The 13,742-nt window shown below is 44.8% G+C and overlaps 1 protein-coding gene and 1 pseudogene across 1 annotated transcript in view; one reads left to right on the forward strand and one right to left on the reverse strand.

Annotated features, from left to right (window-relative positions):
- Positions 1–13,742, reverse strand: part of ADD2 (adducin 2) — a 111,289-nt gene that overhangs the window by 64,123 nt on the left and 33,424 nt on the right. The gene's annotated exons all lie outside the window — the stretch shown is intronic.
- On the forward strand, positions 7,353–8,572 carry LOC113633483 (kelch domain-containing protein 10 pseudogene; annotated as a pseudogene).

Below are 13,742 nucleotides of genomic sequence, written 5' to 3' on the forward strand. Positions count from 1 at the left end.
TGCAGACCCCTACAGAGATGTATGCTGAGCTCTGCTGGTTTTCTCATGTCCCCCTGGGTCTCTGCGTTCATTAGGCAGCAACTGCTACGTGGCCAGCCCACCTGTCCCATCCAGCAGCCCAGGCATATTCCTGCTGACGCCCACCCCAGGAGGTGGATGCTGCACCAACCAAACTTACATTTCCCTGAACCAAACCTGTGGTTCAACGGGCGGCAGGCTCTGCACCAGCAGAGACTGATGGGAAATTCTTGGGAGTATTTTCCACCTTTCATTTTTGAGGCACCACAGGAAAGATAAAACTCCTGATATTCTGTTAGACCCAGGGCCCCAAGGTGATGTTTATGGCCATATCTTCAATCTCCCCCTCCCTTCATTGGGTTCAGAGGATTACGTGGCACAGGTGGTAGGTGAGGACGTGGCCGTGATTCTGGAGGAAGGTAGAACAAGGTTAATGCTTTGTAACTACGAAGCAGTACAAAAATATATAGTATGAAGACTACGGATCTTTACAACTTGCAAAACTCTTTTGTCAATCAATCAAAAACAGCACTGGATTTAGCCAGAGACACTACCTAAAGCCCCTCTACAAAAATCCAGATACACACAGAAGCGTCTCGCTCAGGGCAAGGCTCACAGTAAGTTCTCAATTAATTTCTGAGCGATGGAGAAACAATTGAACGCAATGTGTATCTGGCCCCATCGAGATCATATGTGTATGAAACAGAAAGCCTTCCTGATCCCTGGGTACACATGACGTGTACACCATACTGAGAAACCAGGGCGCTAAGTGGACGTTCCAGGGGCTGTGTCCTGGGGAAAGAGCACCGGACAGACTCAAGAGACCACAGGTCTGGTCCTGGATCTCCAACTAATTCACTCTGTGATCGACAGCAAGCCACTTAACTTCTCTGGGCTTCTGTTTTCCCAACTGTAAAATAAAGAGCGAGACAAGGCAGCCTCTGAAATTCCTGCCAGTTCAGAGGTGCTCTTTTGAGTCTGTGATTTGAACACAGGATTGTGATTTGCTTGGTCCATGTGGGGGAAGAGCTGAGACTGGAAACACAGCCCCCTGGGCTCACCTCCTCCGCAGTCATCCTCAGGTGGCCCTCAGGGATGTGGGAGGTGAGGCCAGAGAGGAGGATACTGTGTCATCTAGAGTTAGAGCAACATGGGCCCAGGGCCGGGCAGTTTGCCTCCAAACAAAGAACTCGGCCTAGGGAGAGCCCACTGTTTGCATGCGGGAGGTAATGTCTTTCCTTTGGGGAGATGAAGGAAACAAAGGAGCTTGGCAGAGGGCTTTGAAGGCCACAGCTCATCCCCTGGCTCCTGGGGGAGGGGTCCGGCAGGAGCTAAATTTGAGCCACAGAGCTGGGAACCTCACAAGAGGAAAGAGTCCCTGAAACGCCTCATGGAGAAGTACGGGCTTCAGACCTCCCTCTCTCACAATCCGCCTTCCTCTGTTAATTAATTCCCATCTTGTCACAGTCACTCTTGGCCCATAAGTCCCGCTTACAATCTCCCATCTATATTACCTGGCATTCAAGAATTCCAGGCACTGACAGACACACAAAAAATAAGACACATTTGAACAAATGAGCAGCTTTGATAAGCTCAGGGTCCAAGGGCCACCTTTATTCGATCTGCCATCAGCTACAATTTTGCAAATTCTTCTCTCTGAGATTTTTTGGCAGCAGACGATGCTTCTTGCAGGAGATGTGAAATCGGTGCTGGCACGCTCCTCCCCTGCCATCCATAGACTGCTTTTTAAAGAGACTTTAATAATGCATAGGAAGGGCAGGGAGGTGCATGAATTAAACACCAAGCCTCCACCAAGATGAGATGTGCTGCTTGAAATCAGGCTGGTGAGCGAAGCAAATGGACCCGCTTTTAGCCTGAGTCCTCCGGTTTGCATCAAGAATGGGAGTTTGGATCCCAAAGCCTTTTCTGAGGATGCCATCTGACAAGTGTAGGTTTGAGCCAACATCAGCTTGTCAGGAGCCGATTTTCATTTCCTCCCAGCAGCCTGGCCACACAAATCATTGCTAGCTGGACAGACAAGAAATGCTTTTCATTTAGCCTTCAAGAGTTCTAGGGGTGAATACATATTTGACTGACGTGTCAAAAAGTTATCAAAGAGGTGTTGCAAGTCTGGTAAGATATGTCAAGGATCAGAAGCAATGCAGTGGAAAGGAAGGGAAGATTCTATATCTGGATTCCCAATGTGCAAATTACGTAACTGATGTTACTGTGCCACCTGGGAAGTTGTTAATATTGTTAATAATACAGTAAGAGTTGGCAAGTTTTAAGAAATGGGCTGCTACTTTGATAAAGAAAGGATCGCCTTTCTTGTCCCCAAGTCCCTGTACTTTCCACCCACCCACACACACACACACACACACACACACACACAGGCACAAAACCCACCCCCAGGAGCAGATGAGCAGACTTCATCCCTGTTGTCAAGGAAACCAGTCTGTTCTGAGCTCCAGATTTAGAAAGCCTGGGACTGGCCTCAGCAGTGCCTTCTGCCCACTTCTGATGGGCCTGCCGTCTCTCCCCCACCAGGGACACCCTTTCACAAAGTTGCTAGCATTGACCTGTAGAGTGGGTGCTCCATGGACAGACAGGCCAAACCGGCCTGCTGGCAGCTGTACAGGCCACATGAACAAATCCATGTGAAAAAATGGGTTTATCCACATGGAAAGGGAGAGGACAATTGCCAAGGGCCTGGGACAAGTGCCAAGTGATTGACCCACGTTACCAGGAATGGCTTCGGGAAGCGGGATCAACCACCCAAAGCCAGCCCAGCACTTCTCCCTCCAAAACATCTACCCCCATGCTTCTCCACACAGGAGGGTCACCCCACTGGCGTCCACCAATGGTTCAAACCTGGTGCTCCCCCTGAGGCAGGGAGGGGGGTCCAGGGAAGCCATTTGGGGTAGGGGGACGGGGTAAAATGCTCCCAGGTGGTTGGGGGCATTTGGAGAGTCAGAGATAGGACAAGGGTCTGGGAGGAGGGGAGAGAACCTCAATATTGCTGCCACCATGAGAGGGGGTGTCTGAGATGCAAAGGAAACAGGGAAAGACAGGAGGGAACCGGCTGCTGGCAGGAGGGGGAAGAGGACCACAGCATCTTTAGGGATGTTCTCTGTGAGAGGCAAGCATGGGGGATACATTAAAGGGCCCTGAGGTGACATCTGCTAAGGACGGCCTTACCCAAAAATCAACCCATGTGCTTGATCCTCTGAACTCTCTGAGCCAACACTGTGTCAGTACCCCTTTCAGAAGTGAGCACCTCAGAAGACCTATATAGACATTTCTCCAAAGAAGACATATAGATGGCCAATAGGCACATGAAAAGATGCTCATCATCGCTTATTATTAGAGAAATGCAAATCAAAACTACAATGAGGTACCACCTTACACCGGTCAGGATGGCCATCATTAAAAAGTCTACAAACAATAAATGCTGGAGAGGGTGTGGAGAAAAGGGAACCATCCTTTGCTGTTGGTGGGAATGTAAATTGGTACAGCCACTGTGGAGAACAGTATGAAGTTTCCTCAGAAAAACTAAAAATAGAGCTCGCATATGATCCAGCAATCCCACTTCTGGGCATATACCCAGACAAAACTATAATTTGAAAAGATACATGCAGCCCAATGTTCATTGCAGCACTATTTATAATAGCCAAGACATGGAAGCAACTTAAGTGTCTATCAACAGCTGAATGGATAAAGAAGGCGTGTGGGGTGTGTGTGTGTGTGTGTGTGTGTGTGTGTGTGTGTGTGTGTGTATACACACACATATATATATATATATATATATGTATACACACACACACACACACACACACACACACACACACACACACACACAATGGAATATTACTCAGCCATAAAAAGAATGAAATAATGCCACTTGCAGCTACATGGATGGACCTAGAGATTATCATACTAAGTGAAGTAAGTCAGAAAGAGAAAGACAAATAACATATGATATCACTTATATGTGGAATCTAAAATATGACACAAATGAACCTATCTATGAAACAGAAACAGACTCACAGACAGAGAAAACAGACTTGTGGTTGTGGGGTGGGGAGGGATGGATTGGCAGTTTGGAGCTAGCAGATGCAAACTATTATATATAGAACGGATAAACTACAAGGTTCTATTGTATGGCACAGGGAACTATCAATACATTCAATATCCTGTGATAAACCATAACGGAAAAGAATATGAAAAAGAATATATAGGGGCTTCCCTGGTGGCGCAGTGGTTGACAGTCCGCCTGCCGATGCAGGGGACACGGGTTCGTGCCCCGGTCCGGGAAGATCCCACGTGCCGTGGAGCGGCTAGGCCCGTGAGCCATGGACGCTGAGCCTGCGCATCCAGAGCCTGTGCTCCGCAACGGGAGAGGCCACAACAATGAGAGGCCCGCGTACCGCAAAAAAAAAAAAAAAAAAAGAATATATATATAATATAATATATATATATAATATATATAACTGAATCACTTTGCTGTACACCAGAAACTAACACAACGTTATAAACCAACTATACTTCAATTTTAGAAAAAGGAAGTGAGCAGCCTCCACCTTGAACTATACCTTCTGGATACACGGTTTATCTGCCTTTTTAAACCAAGATCCTTGAGGGGTCCATTTCTGACCCATCTCTCCATCCTCCACAGCCCTGGAAGGACAGCTTGAACAAACTAGGACTGATGAGGGTCTGCTGAGTTTTCATGAATGAATGAATTCTTACTCTAGATCTTATGAAATTCCCTACCCAAAATGTTCACAATTTTGAGGTGATTATAAGAAGAATTTTATCATTTCTATCCCTAGAGTTCAGAGTATTAGTTGGGTTTTCATTTCTAGCGGTGCTTTATCCGACTGCCCCAATTATGGCAATTGCTTTATTTTTCTGAACAGTGATGGTGATGGTACTGATTCTTGTCAGCATAGGGAAGCTACAGTGAGACACCTGCCTCTATTCCCCACTCGTCATCACAGAAGCCAGAAGAACAGGCCTATGGCAGATCTAATAAAGATGACCCTCGCACCGTGGCATACAAAAGCAGCTAACTTATTCAAATGTGTCTGCCTGACCAGTCATGCCTTCCCTCCTCAGGACGGTACAAGATGGCAAGGGAAGAAGCTGTGTGCACGAAACCAGTGTCTTCTTCAGCTGCCAGGGGAGCAGAAAGGCTGAGAACAGTCAGATGGTGATGATTTCTGTCCCATCACCCAAGAAAGACTATGTCAGGAGGAAGGAACATAGGACAGGCACGAAGGTATCAAGGAGAGTGTCACATGGGGCAGTAGTTGGATTGAAGGTGGGCCAGCTGGGCACACACCTGGAGCACCCATCATCAAGAAGCATTACAGTATCACTAGTGTCATATCTGTAGAGATACAGTGCCAGTTTTAACCAGGTGTTCCTAGAAACAGCACCAGTTAACTAGGATTTCCGTACATGACTCCTCACATTATGGTGAAACGTAAACTGATTCTGCTCCCCTGGAGCAGACAGAAGACTTAGGGCAGCTCCTTGACTGTGCTGACCTACAATTTTTAAGTATTTTTGTAAAATGCCCCTCCAGCTCTCATGGTAGAAGCATGACAGTCCCCTGAAGTCTGTCACCACATTCAGCTGAAATTTCTAAATTAAAGACAGGATGGAGTGCTCTGTACTGAGATAAGCTATTTAGCTTATTATATAACTTCTAGAACTTTTCATATGCCTTTTGAGAAGCTGCCCAGTTCAGAAAATCTTATGAGTGTTTTCTTTATTTGGGACATGAGGAGAATTTATTTCTCCTCACTCCTCCTTTATATAAAGTTAAATGAATACTTAAATAATATCAACTTGGAGAGAGGCAGAATCATTAGTCCATCGGGGATGTTCACAAAGTACAATTCAGGAGAGAGACCACCCCTATTATAAAAAGGATGCTTCAGGCTTCATACTGTTTGGAAACATTGAATTCATCCAAGTTCCCCTGCTCTGATTCCATCTGCCTAAGAATTCTTGCAATTGTGATTCAGCTCCTCAAATCCACGTGAGGCCAAAAGACAGCACGTTCTGGCAAACGCACCACAGATCGCCTCTGATTTTCACTACCACTCTTTAGAGTGAAAATTATTATCCCCATTTTACAGAAAAGGAAACTGAGGCCCAGAGAGTTTAAGTGAGTTGCCCGGGAACACACAGCTAATAAGCGGCAGAACTGAACACTGGACCTGCATTCATCTGATTCCAGAGTCCAGGATCCTACAAGGCCTCCAATTGTTTCTACCGCTCCTTTACTTATTTACTTTCTAAATTAACACCATTTGTGAGACTCATCCAGTAAGGGAAGACCAGGGGGTTTTTCTGTTTTGTTTTTTTTGTTTTTTAAGACCAGGGTTTTTTAAATGATTACCAATATTTGAAGAAATTCCACTTTAGGATGGTATCTGGCTAGCGGTCCATAACTCACTCTCCCCCAACTTTTCACTAAAAACCAATGTCAACTCACATACAAAATCAGATGATAACTTATAAGAACTCCAAAAATGAAGGCTGACAATTAGACTAGAGCTAAAACAATGGATGAATATTTACTTGTCACAAGATCTGTGAGATTGAAGGAGAGGCACAAATAGTGACTGATATGGACACTTGTCTTTGTCACCTGCAGGACAGAAAGCTCATTAGGTGGAAGGTGAGGCCTTATTCCTCCCCAACTAAATGCCTCCCCTCAGGGTCTATACCCTCCAGAAAATTTAGCAAACTTCCCACTATGAAGTGGAAGGTGCTCCTCCAGTGGCCAGAGCCATTTCACACACATATCACCCCTGTGAGCATCTCTCATGCTACATCTGTACCAGGTTTGCAGTGTCAGTCATGCAACACGGCCAGGACAGACATGGATTCCTATGCTATATTGCGCCCAGAGATTTGAAGACACTAATGTAAAGTGGTTATGACAGGATAGGTGTGGGAATGTCAAAAAAATCCACCTCTAGACTACTCATAAAAAGTTATGTGGGGGGCTTCCCTGGTGGCGCAGTGGTTGAGGGTCCGCCTGCCGATGCAGGGGACACGGGTTCGTGCCCCGGTCCGGGAAGATCCCACATGCCGTGGAGCGGCTGGGCCCGTGACCTATGGCCGCTGAGCCTGCGCGTCCGGAGCCTGTGCTCCGCAACGGGAGAGGCCACAACAGTGAGAGGCCCGCGTAACGCAAAAAAAAAAAAAAAAAAAAAAATTATGTGGGGTCTCTTGAGGAACCCAGGAAGGAGGCTCAGCTAGGGCCGCCGGGCCACGGGCTGCCGCTACCGGGTTGCAGCAGTTGTTAGCAGATCATGAACTGCCGGAGGGGAGGAGGCGCCGCAGGCGGCGGCGGCGGCGGCGGCGACAGCGGGGCCGGCGGGGGCATTGCGGGCAGCAGGGGTCGGGGAGCCGGCCAGCTCAACCGCTTCGTGCAACTCTCCGGGCGGTCGCACCCGCCTGGCCACAGACCTCCACCAGCACGAGGCAGACATCGTTGTGTGGCAGCTAATACCAATCTATGTGTTTGGAGGTTACAACCCAGGTTATGATGAATCAGGAGGGCCAGATCATGAAGACTATCGTCTCTTCAGGGAACTTTGGAGGTATCATTTTGCTACAGGAGTATGGCATCAGATGGGCACAGATGGCTACATGCCCCGAGCATTGGCATCTATGTCACTCGTGCTGCATGGAAACCACCTGTTAGTGTTTGGAGGAACAGGCGTCCCATTTGGTGAGAGCAATGGCAATGACGTCCATGTCTGTAACGTGAAGTATAAGAGATGGGCTTTACTCAGCTGTCCGGGGAAGAAACCCAGTCGTATATATGGACAGGACATGGCTATCATCAATGGCTCCCCTTATGGTTTTGGAGGGACAACTGGCTATATTTACAGCACAGACCTGCACAAATTAGATCTCAGTACCAGAGAGTGGACACAACTGAAACCAAACAACCTATCCTGTGATCCACCAGAAGAGAGATACAGACATGAAATTACACATGATGGGCAGAGGATTTACATCTTGGGAGGCGGTACTTCTTGGACAGCTTATTCCTTAAACAAGATTCATGCATACAACCTTGAAATGAATGCATGGGAGGAAATTGCAACAAAACCCCATGAAAAAATAAGCTTTCCTGCAGCCCGAAAATGTCACAGTTGTGTTCAGATAAAAAATGATGTGCTTATTTGCGGGGGCTATAATGGAGAAGTGATCCTGGGAGATATCTGGAAGCTGAATCTGCAGACTTTTCAATGGGTAAAGCTCCCAGCTACCATGCCAGAGCCAGTTTATTTTCGCTGCAGCTGTTACACCAGCTGGTTGCATGTACGTTCATGGAGGAGTGGTGAACATCCACGAAAATATACGGACTGGGTCGTTGTTTAAGATCTGGCTGGTGGCTCCTAGCCTGCTGGAACTGGCGTGGGAGAAGCTGCTTGTGGCCTCCCCCAGCCTAGCAAACCTCTCCCGGACACAGCTTCTGCACCTTGGACTCACACAGGGACTCATCGAGTGTTTGAAATGAGGATTTCTGGACTGTTCATTGATACTGGAAATGTTAATTTAAAGAGACTTCTTTATTTATGGGCAGTGTAGAATGTGCTACAGAGAGGATTGGTTACCCGATCAAGGCCTTATTCAGAAAATACATCAGATGCCTTTCTGTAAATTGTTTTAAATTTATGGAATCTCACTTTCCCTTGTGCTTTTTTCTTTGCTTCTCTCCCTTCTGCCCCAATACACACACACAGACTCACGTACTCACATACTCCCTCTTCCTTGATGGAGTTGAGGGCAAGTCTGAAAGTACCTTAATAATGTGATGAATCAAGATAAGATAAAGAAAAATTTAAAGGAACGCTATAAACATATGACCCTTTCAGGCAGTGCTCTATCAATTAAAGCAACATCATCAATAAAAATAAAATTGAAAAAATTAAATCCAGCAACAACAACAAGAAGTTTTGGGGACAGAACAAGAAGGCTAACCTTGAGACTTGCAGATTATAGGGAAAGCTAGAGGTTTAACTTCCTGTTTTCAAAGGTACATCTAATTGAGTAGCTGCATCTAATGGCAGTGGTGGTTGATACCTTGCTGCCTAGGTACCCAAACCGATCCTTTGACTTTGGAGAAAAGTTAAGCAGCTCAGCAGCTCTTGATTAGTGATTTCTTTTCTCATCCTTATGGTGCCAGCAGTGGTTAGAGTTGACTTGTCTAAAGACTTTACTGTGTGTTGTAGCTGTGCTGTTTGTCGTTGCCCTTAGAAATTATGGCACCAAGAACATGTCAAACCAAGAAATTTATGGTGGTCAAAGTTCTTCGTTCTGGGCAGTTTTGAAATTCTCCTACGCTTATTAATGGTTTCAAGTATCTTTGTGACTTCATTGTGGGGAATTGCAGACCCCAAGTGTGTGGCATAAATGCTGTGGGACATAAATGTAAGTTCATGAGAAGCCAGAGTAGAGCAGGGCAGGGAGGGCTTCTGCTCTGGGCTGTGAGCTTTGACTGTCATCTTGGCCGTTTCCTTTCAGAACTGTTTCTTTTCTCACTCTGGGCCGTGCGCCTGCCATATTCTCAGGCAATGGGTTTTATCTCTAGAAAGCCAATTGGCCCTTGATACTTCTCTTAGTTTTTTGCCTCGTTTTCTGTCTGCTTGAATGTGCATGGTGCTGTGAGTAATTGCCTAGTAACTGGAAAAAGGTCTTGGGGAAAAGCCACAGGTCATTCTTCCTGATGAACTAAGTATCATTTTAAAAACTAGCATGAGGAAGGAATAAAACTGAGGGTCATTCACTTCGGTGGGAAATTTTAGTTCTGGTTTGTTTTGTGTTGTATTTTAATTCTAAAAAAGAAATGACCTAAATGTTCTAAAAAAGAAATGACCTAAATGATTGCTTTGCCATCAGGCTGCTAGAGTGGTCACTGAGACATAGCAGCTGGAAGTCCTTCGGTGTATGAAAGGTGCTAAGGGTGTGCAGGAGGGCTCAGGGCTGATCATCCTGTTGGTTACATCATAACAGGAGTCTCAGATGGGAGACTAGGGACATGTTTTTGCTTTAAGTGCCTCTTTTTCGCTTAGCGTTTAAAATTATTCTTCTTTTTCCTTTGTCCCAGGAGGGAATCTCTTAGGCTCATGTGTGGATTTAAAATCACCCTTGAGTTATGGCTAAAAAGTTACCATCTAGTGTTCAGTTCTGGGGAAGAGAAAAATGTGGCCCCTAGACTTGGACTCCTAACTTCCAGGCCTTATTATAACCTCCCATCCATGTGGGGTTGATTTCGTAGAGCCTGTGTTCTGCAAGGTCTTGTAACAACCTTTCACCTGTGAGTTTGGGTCCTTTTGGGGGAGTGAGGGGCTAGGGGAGAGGCAGGAAAAGGAGCAACTCCTCTAGAGACCCATCCTCCTCTTGCCATGACCAGTCAGGCCTGTAACTTCTTACCACCCACTGGTAGGCTGTTCCAATGAGGAGCTGTCTCCAGAGCAAGTCAGTCTGAGCAGCTCCATTAGTTCAAAACAAAGCTTTGCTGTGCGTGACTCCAATCTAGTCTCTGGAAGTTTTGGGGGAAACGATCCATAATTAAACAAGTCACACTCCCCTGGGTGGCAAAAGGATCTGTGTCCTGGATTGATAGGGACCAAAGACTGAATGCTCAGCCTCTGTGCTTATCCTTCCATAGTCCTTGGGATATAAGCAGGTCTCTAGTTCTACGACCCCAGAGATCTGAAAGAGAGACCGGTTCAATCCACACTTGCTAGCATCCTTTTTAAAACCTTCTGAAGGCGGTCTTCTTTGAGGTAGACTTTGGAGGCCTGACATCCAAGACCTTGTGTGTAACGTTTTCATAAAAGTACATATCCTTGGTCTAAAGTGTCTTCTTTTAATATGACACTGTGAAAATGATGTCGTGTGATCAGCTCTGAGGGCTATAGAACCACACATGCGCACACGTTCTGGATGCCCAATGAGACGGTGTATATGATGACTTGAATGTAGATGACTAGAGTTTTATGTAGGGAGTCACCAGGCCTTTTAGTATATCCAAAACCAGCACTCTGAATTCCTGATACTGTTACTCGATTTAGGAAAGTCTATGCCTGCTGCTTCTCTGCCTCTTTGAGGTACTCCCAGCCATCTTACTGCAGTCCTGTAAGTTTAAGTGCAATATATAGAAACACGTATGGATATATACAGGTTATATATAAGGTGTGACTATAAAGCAGGTAGACTACTAGTTTGTATCTGTCTTGGGGAAGCCAGCTCGTTACTTGAGAGTCAAATTATACCAAAACTTTGAGATGTGATTGGCTGGCTTAGGCCAACTCTTGGTAAAGCTGGACTTCTAAGTCCAGTGCCTCCTTACTCCAACTCTTAGAGATTTATTGTTTCTCGGGTTTGTTAAAATTGAGACTTTTCCCCAGTCATCTTTGTACTATCTCACGTTGGCATACCTTACATTTCTTTGCCTAGGAACAAGGCAGTCTACCTGTAAGGAGTTTTCTAAATGGAGAATTAAAACCTAATATTTAATACTATCAGTTCTCCCACGTGTATACTAATTTATCTGTGAAAGTAATACTTTATTAAATGAAGAAAAATGATGCTTTCTTCATTTAATAAAGTATTTTCCATATTCCGGAAAATCTATAAACCAGTACAGAATAGATTGAAATTTTAACTGTTCAGGGGCCAAACTGAAACCCTTGCTACTGGCAAATCTTTTTTCAGGGCCCTGGTGACATGATGTAAAAATTTGCTCTAAGCTATTCATGTCCATTACATAGCTAGATTTAAAAATATAATAATAAACATTAACATTTCTAAGCAAAAGTGTATTAACAGTGACCTTTCGTTACCCAGAGTAAAGCAGAGTTAATTGAAATCCATAGATAATCAGTGTTTTAACTTATCTATCAAACAATTGATTCATTTATAGTTCTTCCTTCTCCCTACCCTTTCCCACAAGCACCTCCTTTTCAATGGAGTGGGGCTAACGCGTAGTTAGAAATTGAAAAGCAGGAATCACAGAGGGGTTAGAAACCAGCAAACATATAAGCAGCCCAGTTAGCTGTAGGCAGTCAACCTGATGACAGCGGTTAACGGTGAGTTTAGATGTCACTCTTCACTCTTCTGCTTTGGCATAGTCTCCTGCCCTGAGTTCTAAGCTGTCTCTCCTATAACCACCAAAGAACTCTTAGCACATATTGGAAGAAAAAAGCTGTGTATGATGCAGAGGAAATCCTATCATTTGGATACATTTCTTTGGCTCTTTGCAAATACTTGCTTTTCCACTATTCTTTTTTTTTTTTTCTTTTTTTTTTTTTGGAGTATGCGGGCCTCTCACTGTTGTGGCCTCTCCCGTTGCGGAGCACAGGCTCAGCAGCCATGGCTCACGGGCCCAGCCGCTCTGTGGCATGTGGGATCCTCCCGGACCGGGGCACGAACCCATGTCCCCTGCATCGGCAGGCGGACTCTCAACCACTGCGCCACCAGGGGAGCCCAGCCAGCTAATTACTTTTAGTCATGTTGTATGACTTCATCAAATACATATCTTTTTTTCTTTTTTTTTAGATCTGCATAAGATTTATTGATCAGATTGTTTTAGAAAACCAACAGCAAAACACTGACAAGATACATAAATACAGATTGGACATTTTAGGGTAAATTCACTATATTTCCTACCTGCTTGTAGGAAACCAGATAAGGTGGGAAAAGCTGTCCTGAACATACGGCATGCACACCAGAGTGCAAAAGGACTTCCACACTATTTAACAGGACTGTGGCAAATAGTTTTAAAGTAAGGCAAGCATCGTGTGTGGCCTAAGCATACCCTGTACCAAGAGCCAAGCCCAGGCTCGCCTCAGAGACTGCATGTGAGTGAGGTTTCCCTTTCTTGCCTAGTTCTTCCAGTAAAATCCTCATTGGCAGGTGCCTTTACAGGGAGATGCCTGGCGCTGTCCCTGCTCAGACTCTGTGTACAAGGAAGTGGCTTTAGAGAAAGTCAGTGTGTTTCTGATGCCTCCTTTGTATTCTAAATGTGAGAGGCCCGCATACCACAAAAAAAAAAAAAAAAGGTAATTAGCTGGATAATTATGCACCAGGGAGAAATAAATGTGAACAATCTATGAGTTGCAATATTTCTATCAAAAACAATAAAATTCAAGGTAAAAAACTCTAGATGATATAAAGATTATTTTATATTTGAAAAGAGTAATTCCCACAATGAAAATATCATATTTAACTATTATGCATCACATAACATAGTATTGGACTGTAGATATAAAGCAAAATCTATTGAGGATTGTTGAGAAAATAACAGGATCCCAATAATGATGGATGACATTAATATGCTTCTCAGTCATGACAAATTAAAGAGGCTAAAAAAATGGGCAAGGAGGTAAAGAACCTGAATAGGTTGATTAATTAAATTTAAGAGAATCCCTCACTACCCACGTCCTCACAGTACAAACTCAGGAACCCAATAGATTTAGATAGCAAGGTGTATACTGAACGTAACATTATAAAAAAGAATTTCACTGCAAGCATCTAGAGCAGAATAAAATACCAGTTAAAACAAACATTTCAGCAGAGCTTTTCTTTATTCTAAGAAAAGCATCATTTATTCAGGGAGATAGTGGAGGGGGTGGGTTGTTTTGTCTTGTTTTTTGGTCTAGGAAATTTTTTGATGGGACCCT

This window comes from Aethalodelphis obliquidens, unplaced genomic scaffold, assembly GCF_003676395.1.
Source record: "Aethalodelphis obliquidens isolate GAN/ISIS:26980383/991018 unplaced genomic scaffold, ASM367639v1 scaffold40, whole genome shotgun sequence".
NCBI lineage: Eukaryota > Metazoa > Chordata > Mammalia > Artiodactyla > Delphinidae > Aethalodelphis > Aethalodelphis obliquidens.